We start from the raw sequence: 10103 nt of genomic DNA, 5'->3' as shown, positions 1-10103 counted from the left end.
CCGGAGGCTCCTGCACCTCGTGGGAGACTTGGGATGTCTGACAATGAGTTCACTGTTCTCCAATGGCCTCCACAGTCACTAGATCTCATCCAATAGAGCACCTTGGGGATGTGGTGGAATGGGAGACTTGCATCATGAATGTGCAGCCGACAAATCTGCAGAAACTGTGTGATGCTATCATGTCAATATGGACCAAAATCTTTGAAGAATGTTTTCAACACCTTGTTGAATTATATATGCCACAAAGAATTAAGGCAGTTCTGAAGGCAAAAGGGGGTCCAACCTGGTACTAGCAAGGTGTACCTAATAAAGTGGCCAGTGTGTGTATGTATAGGCCCAATTTTGATGCTCACGTGACTATTGTAGGTGCTTTAGGCTGTGTACATGGGTCAGCATGGGCAACCTAACTAGTCTGTGGCTACACAGCCCCATAAACAACAAGCTGGAATGCACTGTGTGTTCTGTCACCTTTCTATCAGAAGCAGCATTAACTATTTCAGCAATCTGAGCTGCAAAAGTTCTTCAGTTGGATTGGATGACACAGGACAGCCTTTGCTTCCTGCATACATCAATGGGCCTTGGTTGCCCTTGACCAGTGTTAATTTTAGTCTTAGGACTAAAATGGCATTTTAGTTTTAGTCCCATTTTAGTCTTCTGCAATTGTTTTAGTCATATTTAGTCGACTAAATCTCCAGTACATTTTAGTAATTGCAATTTAGTTTTAGTCATAGTCTTTTGACTAAAATGGCATTTTAGTTTTAGTCTCATTTTAGTCATCTCAATTGTTTTAGTTTTAGTCGTATTTTAGTTGACTAAAATAGTATTCATTTAGTCGACTGAAATGTTTTAGTCGACTAAATTAACACTACCCTTGACCCTGTTGCCAGTTTGCCAATTTTCCTTTCTTGGACCACTTTTACTAGATCCTGACCACTGCAGACATCCCACAAGAGGTGCAGTTTTGGAGATGCTCTGACCCAATTACAATTTGACCCAAAGTCACTCAAATCCTTACGCTTGCCAATTTTTATTCTGCTTTCAACAAACTCAACTTCAGGGACAGCATGTTCACTTACTGCCTAATATGTCCCACCCACTTTCAGGTGCCATTGTAACAAGATAATGTTATTTACATTATCTGTCAGTTTTCATAATGGTGTGTGAGTGGGTGTGGGTGTGTGTTTTGCTTGTCAAACCAAGTGCAAATATGCAGTTCACATTTACCTAATCAAGAAAATTGTATATTTGCACTCGGTTTGACAAATAAAAGAGCAATTCAAATGAATTATGGACTACATATCCTTCAAATATAAATAAATAATTTTTAATTTTTGGATGAAAAACGGACATACATGTATCCCTATGGAGCGTCGGATGTCAGCGGTGACATGTCCCCTGACATCCGACCCGCTCCTATCCGAAAAGTGTAACGGAGGAAAACCCTACTTTTCCATTAGTTATCGGATCGGGTGATGACGGACACTACGGTCCGTCATCATCTGATCCCCCATAGGGGAGAGCGGTGCTCTGACAGGTCCGTCGCTGCACAGTGCGCAGCGATGGACCTGTCATCTTCCTGCTCAGCGGGGATCGGCGGAGCGATCCCCGCTGAGCAAGCGGGTGTTCACGGGGCGGATCATCACTGATCCGCCCCGTGTGAAAGAGCCCTAACAGTGTAAATTTGCTGTCCCCTCAAAATAACTCAACACACAGCCATTAGGCCTCATGCACACTAAACTTTATATTAAGCTGCAATCACACCTGAGCATTTCAAAGTCGCACGTTTTTGCCGCGATTTTTTTCAGGTCACCAATGTAAAAGGGAGAAAAATGCCTGTAATCTGCCCCAAAGAAGCTCGTTCTTTTTTGAGCTTAGGGCGTTTTTCAGGCGTTTTGCTTCAGGTGACAAAACGCTCAGATGTGAACAGGTGCCATTGAAATTAATGGAATTTTGCTTGTTGGGTGTTTTTCAGGCATTTTTTTTTCGGGCGTTTTACGAGCGTTTTATGAGCTGAAAATGCTCAGGTGTGAATGCAATGTTTTTGCTATTGCATCTTTTAGCTTTTTTTTTTTTTTTTTTTTTTTTCATGGATCAAAAATATTAAAAAATGTTGGTGAGCTGCATTTATCTCCATTTTTAGACATTAGAGCATTTTTACAGCTGAAAAATGCCTCTCAGAACCCACTAGTTTTGGGGGCTTTTTTTACAGCCAGAAAATGCCCCAGCCAAAAACAGTTGATACCGTATTTCCCCGAAAATTAGACTGGGTCTTATATTCATTTTGGCTACAAAAAACACTAAGGCTTATTTTGAGGGGATGTCTTATTTATTTACAGTATGTACAACAAAGTTCCTCCCCCTGTCAGCTCTAGAGTCAGCATTGTGAAATTCTGTAATCCCAAAAATAAACATTAGTTAACCACTTGCCAACCAGCTCAAGCACATTTACGTCAGAAAGTTGGCTCCTTCCCGTGAATCGATGTACCTGTTACGTCAGCTCCTTTTAAAGCGTTGTATACCCTTTTTTGGTATTTTTACCTACAGGTAAGCCTATAATAAGGCTTACCTGTAGATAAAATTTATATGTTTAGGAGATATTCACTTTGCATGCAGCCGCTGATGTCAGCGGCGCATGCGCTGTGAAGGCCCAACTGAAGGTCCGGCAAATGCTGCCAGACTTTGCCTGGAAGAAGAGTCCCGCGCACAGGCGCGTGAGTGACTTAATCGCGGCTTTGTCACTGTGAGTGGCCGGAGCCCAGAAGAAACGCAGAGGGAACATGTCAGCTCCCTCGGCGTGGACCGGGATCAGATGCCGAGGCCTCATTCTAAGGTATTTCATAATGAGCTAGTATGCACTGCATACAAGCTCATTATGCCTTTGCCTTACAGTTTTTTTTTTTTTGTTTTAAAAATTTTCAGTGAGGGTATACAACTGCTTTAAGAGCCATAGCAGCCCTTTTCGGGGTAGGGCTTATTTTTGGGGAAACAGGATAACAGCCTATTTGAGCATGAACACATAGGATAACATGCTGGAGAGTTTATTGACTGTAGAAAAAACGTCTGAACCCAAAAACAGCAGCTGTAAAACGTCCAAAAACATCCAGTGTGCATGAGGCCTTAATGTCTAAACAGCTGGTAACAAAAGTGAGTACACTCCTAAGTGAAAATGTCCAAATTGGGCCCAAAGTGTCAATACTTTGTGTGGCCACCATTATTTTCCAGCACTGCCTTAACCCTCTTGGACATTCAGTTCACCAGAGCTTCACAGGTTGCTACTGGAGTCCTCTTCCACTCCTCCATGATGGAGCTGGTGGATGTTAGAGACCTTGCGCTCTTCCACCTTCCATTTGAGGATGCCCCACAGGGTTTAGGTCTAGAGAGATGCTTGGCGAGTCCATCACCTTTATCCTTAGCTTCTTTAGCAAGGCAGTGGTCACCTTGGAGGTGTGTTTGGGGTCGTTATCATGTTGGAATACTGCCCTGTGGTCCAGTCTCCGAAGGAAGGGGATCATGATCTGCTTCAGTATCTCACAGTGCATGTTGGCATTCATGGTTCCCTTGATGAACTGTAGCTGTGCAGTGCCAGCAGCACTTATGCAGCCCCAGACCATGACATTCCCACCACCATGCTTGACTCTAGCCAAGACACACTTGTCTTTGTTCTCCGCACCTGGTTGTAGCGACACACGCTTGACACCATCTGAACCAAATAAGTTTATCTTGGTCTCATCAGACCACAGGACATGGTTCTAGGAATCCATGTCCTTAGTCTGCTTGTCTTCAGCAAACTGTTTGCGGGCTTTCTTCTGGGATGACAGCCATGCAGACCAATTTGATGCAGTTTGCGGCATATAGTCTGAGCACTGACAGGCTGACCCCCACCCCTTCAACCTCTGCAACCTCTTGGATATGATGCTGAGCATGTGCACTCAACTTCTTTGGTCAACCATGGTGAGGTCTGTACTGAGTGGAACTTTCTTATAGCCTTGGCCATCTTTATGTAGAGTAACAATTCTATTTTTCAGATCCTCAGAGAGTTCTTTGCCTTGAAGTGCCATGTTGAACTTCCAGTGACCAGTATGAGAGAGTGAGAGCGATAACACTAAATTTAACACACCTGCTCCCCATTCACACCTGGGACCTTGTAACACTAATGAGTCACATGACACTGGGGAGGGAAAATAGCTAACTGGGCCCAATTTGGACATTTTCACTTAGGGGGGTCTCACTTTTGTTGCCAGCGGTTTAGACATCAATGGCTGTGTGAGGTTTTTTGTGGGGACAGCAAGTTTACACTGTTATACAAGCTGTACACTGACTACTTTACATTGTAGCAAAGTGTCAAACATGCTAATTAGCTGGTTTAAGGCAATATCCGACCGTGTGTATGCTCTATCGGACAAACTTTTTTGGTTTTCATCGGACTTTTGTTGGCTGTGCAAAAAACTTTCCGGCAACAAAAGTCCGATGGAGCAAAGTCCGATCATGTGTACACAAAACCATCAGACTTTTGTACAAACTACAAACAGACATGCTCAGAACCAATGCAAAAGATCAGACAACAATACAGAAGTTGACCAAAGGGTGGCGCCAGAGAGTTGAACATCCTCTTTTTGAAGTGTTGTCAGTATGTTGAAATGTCACTACGTTCGTGTTTGTTGCCGAAAAAGTCTTGCCGTGTGTATGCTTAATTCGTTTATGGCCAATGCCCTTTGTGAAAAAATCCACGGGAAAGTTTGTACAAAGTCTGATCGTGTGTATGAGGCTTTATAGTGCATGTTGGTTTTAGTTTGGGAATTACATTGCTTTTAAAAAGGGAATGTTGAAAATAAGTGAGATTTTCCAATGGCATTCGTCCAGTCTTTGAATGTACAAAGGATCTTTTGTATGACTGTTTATCCGAATATTCTCATTTGTCTCAGATTTCTCAAAATCTATTGTGTATGGCCAGCATTGTGTACAGCACTCCAATTAGTAAATAAAGTCCTTCCCTTGGCTTGGAATGGTGGTGCAGCTTCCCTCACCTTGCCACAGGGGAATATGCATATGAATTAAACAGTAAAGCCTTATTCATACAGGGTGTGTAAAAACCGTGAACTGTGTGAGGGTCATGTACAGGCCCGAATTTACTCCCTTTGCCGCCCCAAGGCCGGGTCCTTCAATGCTGCCCCCCCTACACACACACACACACACACACACACACACACACACACACACACACACACACACACACACACACACACACACACACACACACACACACACACACACCCCACCATTCTCATCCTTTATCGATGACTGCTACAATAGATCAATTAAAAACATATCTCCACACGAGAACACGGAAAAGAACTGGCTTTAATTGACTCTCGTGACTTGTCTCTTCTCCTCCCATTACGAGTCACGTCACTGGTCACAGTCTCAGAGACCCCGGCTCCCGGCCGCGCAGTCGGCGCAGAGGAGGCTAATGCTCCGCTGCCACTGTGCCCCCAAATGCTGCCACTGTGCCCCCAAATGCTGCCACTGTGCCCATTAAATGCTGCCACTGTGCCATCAAATGCTGCCACTGTGCCCATTAAACGCTGCCACTGTGCCCTTCAAATGCTGCCACACTGCCATCATATGCTGCCAGTGTGCCCATCATATGCTGCCAGTGTGCCCATTAAATTTTAAAACTTTCTACTTTTCCAGTTCTACACATGGGGTGCGGGAGCCAGGGGAGGAGAAAGAAGACCTACCTTGTCCTCCTGGCCAGCTCAGCTCCGAATCTGATCAATTCCTCGACACTGCTGCTGCTAGTTTCACTTGACCCCACTCAACTCCGCGCCACGGTCAGACTCCTCCTACCGAGGCCTCTGTTCCTCCGAGTCCAATCACGCTTGCTTGCAGGCAGCATGGCAAGGGGCGGGGCCAGAGTGTCAGTGGAGCTCAAGGCCCCGCCCACCTGCGGCCCACTCCTTGATCAAAGAAAAAGCAGCACTGGCACTGCGTGCGTGCTGCTCATGCCGGCTGTCTGACAGACAGTGGGGTTTTCAGCGCCGATTTGCGGGCAGCGCATGCGGCGCCGCCCCTGCACCACTGCCTCCCTGAGGCCTGGCCTCGGTGGCCGTGTGGGAAATCCGGCCCTGGTCATGTACACATGCCCCTGGGAGGTATGACATAAGTATAAGCATAAGCATAACCAAGGTTAAAAAAAAAAGTAAACTTTGGTATCTTAAAAAGTTTCCATCAATGCTGAACATATTGCAATGTGCTACAAATCACAAATGCATCTCCAATACTCACACATATGAGACAACAATACCGGATGCTAAAATGCAAATCGATGTGGGTGTCATCGATCAACAAGAAGACATGTACATCCAAATGAAGTGTTCATACCCAGGGGGATAACTCTATTAATGGTGTACATCCAAAATATTTCCCTTCTCAGCAGTAGGTTATCCCAGCTACTACCTCTGTATGGTTTTCTCACTTGTTCCATGATCATTCCAAATAATTTTGTTAACCCGGTGGTTGTGCATGGCAAAATGCACTGCAACTGGTTTGTTGGGGTTCAGTTTTTTTTTTTGTTTTTTTGCAATTGCAATGGTGCTGCACATGCGATCAGTTATGACGCCAGCATTTTGATGGTTTGACAGTTCAGTTGAGAACACAAGCAAACCTGACAGTTATCATTTACAGTATGTTGAATGTAACTGTTTTGGGAAACAGTTAAATTGATGGGTGTAGTTCTGCTTTAATATTACCACCAGTTTCCTAAACTGCAAACTGACAGTAGCTCTTTTGAAATCTGTTACAGCCATAGTGACAGGTAAGAACTACTTGAATTAGATGTTAACGTCGCTAGTTTTACCAAAACTGTGGCAAAGGCTTATCTGATTTAGGCACAGGTAGTTTTAAAGGCACCTACTGAAAGAAAAGTGTTGTAAAAGGTTTATTGAATTCCTCAGAATGTATAACATAAAAAGCATTCCCAAAATTACATTGAAAGCAAATATCAGTTTTGCAAAGTGCATTCAGTGCAATACAAAATAAGGGAAAACATCCATTCATAGAAACCGTTAGCAACCAGTAGTGTCCAACGATTATGCACTTTGTGCTGAACTTATCATTAGCCATATATGTCCTTATTACCTCCTTATTTATGAAAACTCACCAGATTTTATTGACCTTTTTATGAGGAAAAGGTCAAACAGCCCTTCCCCCAACTTGGGATATCTACACAATTCTCCACCAACTCGTCGTCTTATGGAAAATGTCTGTAACTAATAGCTACGGCTATCATTATATACACTTCTGTTTGTCATGTATTCTCTTTATCGGGTTTATAGTTCCACTTTATGCAGGATTATTATGCCCAGTTATTAAGACACATTGATTATTTGGGGTACAATTGAGATACATTTTACTGTACCACATATTTAACCGCTTGCCGGCTTACGTTGGCAGTAGGGTACGTACAGGCATATTAACATACCTGTACGTTGCCCTTTTAAGAAGTGGCGCGCGCCCGCCGCGAGCTCCATGAGTGTGATCGCGGGTCCCGCGGACTCTATGTCTGCGGGGATACCCGCGATCATCTCACGGTGAGGAAGAACGGGGAAATGCTGCTGTAAACAAGCATTTCCCTGTTCTGCTCAGTGACACTGACACTGATCACAGCTCCCTGTGACCGGGAGCGGTGATCAGTGTCGTGTCACACATAGCCCATCCCCCCCACAGTTAGAATCACTCCCTAGGACACACTTAACCCCTACAGTGCCCCTAGTGGTTAACCCCTTCCCTGCCAGTCACATTTAAACAGTAATCAATAAATTTTTAATCGCACTGATCGCTGTATAAATGTGAACGGTCCCAAAATAGCGCCAAAAGTGTCCGATCTGTCCGCCATAATGTCGCAGTCATGATAAAAATCGCTGATGCCACCATTCCTAGTTAAAAAAAAAATTATTAATAAAAATGCCGTAAAACTATCTCCTGTTTTGTAGACGCTATAACTTTTGCGCAAACCAATCAATAAACGCTTATTGCGATTATTTTTTTTTCACCAAAAGTATGTAGAAGAATACGTATCAGCCTAAACTGAGGAAAAAATGTTTTTTTATATATTTTTGGGGGGATATTTATTATAGCAAATGTAAAAAATAATGCGTTTTTTTTCAAAATTGACGCTGTTTTTTTGTTTATAGTGCAAAAAATAAAAACCGCAGAGGTGAACAAATACCACCAAAAGAAAGCTCTATTTGTGGACTTCAATTTTGTTTGGGAGCCATGTCGCAGGAACGTGCAATTGTCAGTTAAAGCGACGCAGTGCAAATCGCAAAAATTGCTCTGGTCTTTTGCCAGCCAAATGGTCCAGGGCTGAAGTGGTTAATGAACTTGTCCTTTCTTTTCTTTAGTTTGCTTTTGAAATACTCATGAAAGAATACTTTCAACACACTGTAAATATACAGTATCAGATGATTTTCCTTTGTTAAAGTCAGTTATCCCCTTATTTTGTTTGTTTTATCAGTCTGAACTGCGCACTTCTTGTACACGTTGCATATTAAAGAGGAGCTAAACTCTCTCAATCTACTTAGAACTATTTTGAATCCTTATGCTGTTAGCCTTAGTAAATAAATGGGAAAGTTTATAACCACTTGCCAACCAGCCGCCGTCATTGTACCGCGGCAGGTTGGCTCGTTCCTGCGAATTGCCATAATTGTACGTTGGTTCGGGAACTCTAGTTTGTGGGCACGGACTCGATGTCCACCACACCCCCACAAACATTCCCCACACTGGCAGAAAAGGGCATCTGCCTGTGTAAACAAGGCAAATCTCCGTTCTGACAGGGGAGATCACGCAGATCCTGTCTTCTGCTATGCAGGAAGATAGATCTGTGTGTTTCCCCAGGCAGCCCATCCCTACACAATTGGAACACACCTTTTAGGGAAAACATTTAACCCCTTGATCACCCCTGATATTAACCCCTTCCCTGCCGGTGTCATTAGTTAATAACAGTGCATATGTTTAGCACTGATTACTGTTAATGTCACTGGTTCCCAAAAAAGTGTCAGAAATGTCAGTTAGGTGTCCGAACAGGTGCTGAAATGTCGCAGTCCCACTAAAAATCGGAGATCTCCGCCATTACTAGTAAAAAAAAAAATTAATAAAAATGCCATAAATCTATTCCCTATATTGTAGATACTATAACTTTTGCGCAAACCAATCAATATACGCTTATTGCGAATTATATATATATATTTTTTTTTAACCAAAAATATGTAGAGAATATATATCAGCCTAAACTGAGAAAGAAATCAGTTTTGTTATTATATATTTTTTGGGGATATTTATTATAGCAAAAAGTTGTTTTTTTTTTTTTTTTTTTCAAAATTGTCGCTCTTTTTTTTTGGTTTATAGTGCAGAAAATAAAACCGCAGAGGGGATCAAATATCGCCAAAAGAAAGCTCTATTTGTGGGAAAAAAAGGATGTCAATTTTGTTTGGGTACAGCGTCACACGACCGCGTAATTGTCAGTTAAAATGACGCAGTGCCGTATCGCAAAAATGGCCTGGTCATTAAGGAGGAAATCTTCCGGTCCTGAAGTTGTTAAATTTGATTTTTTTTTTTTTTTTTTTCTAATTCTTTTTTCAATTCGCGATTGTTGCTTCCTGGTTTCTGATCTATGCCAAAAATATATCATACATCCCAGGATTCACGTAAATTCCGCAACAACACCTCTCAACCACATGCATTGCACTTGGTTGAGAGGTGTTTATAGCACATTCCATTCCCTTGAATGGGATGTGTTTTTGCAGCGGTACTGCCCACCGAGTGTGACAAGTGCAATAGTTTTTGCTGTGGACATGAAGAAAAGCATCACAACTGCAGCATGTGAACAACTCGTCTGCTGCCATTGCAGCATAAGGGGGGGGGGGGGGGGGGGGGGGGCAGTTTGGAGGATCTAAAAACGCTGCTCAACTGCATGTTTTGTAGCACCCCCCCCCCCCCCCCCCCCCCCCCCCTCCGAACCGCAGGTCTAAACAAGCAATTACAGTGCACTGCACTGAAACATGTTGCGAAGCACTGGTTAGTGGTAAAATGGAGTGTCGTGTACA

Source organism: Aquarana catesbeiana, linkage group LG05 (assembly GCF_042186555.1).
Source record: "Aquarana catesbeiana isolate 2022-GZ linkage group LG05, ASM4218655v1, whole genome shotgun sequence".
In the NCBI taxonomy this organism is placed as follows: Eukaryota; Metazoa; Chordata; class Amphibia; order Anura; family Ranidae; genus Aquarana; species Aquarana catesbeiana.
The sequence above is the reverse complement of the archived record's forward strand: the minus strand, read 5'-3'. Positions refer to the sequence as shown.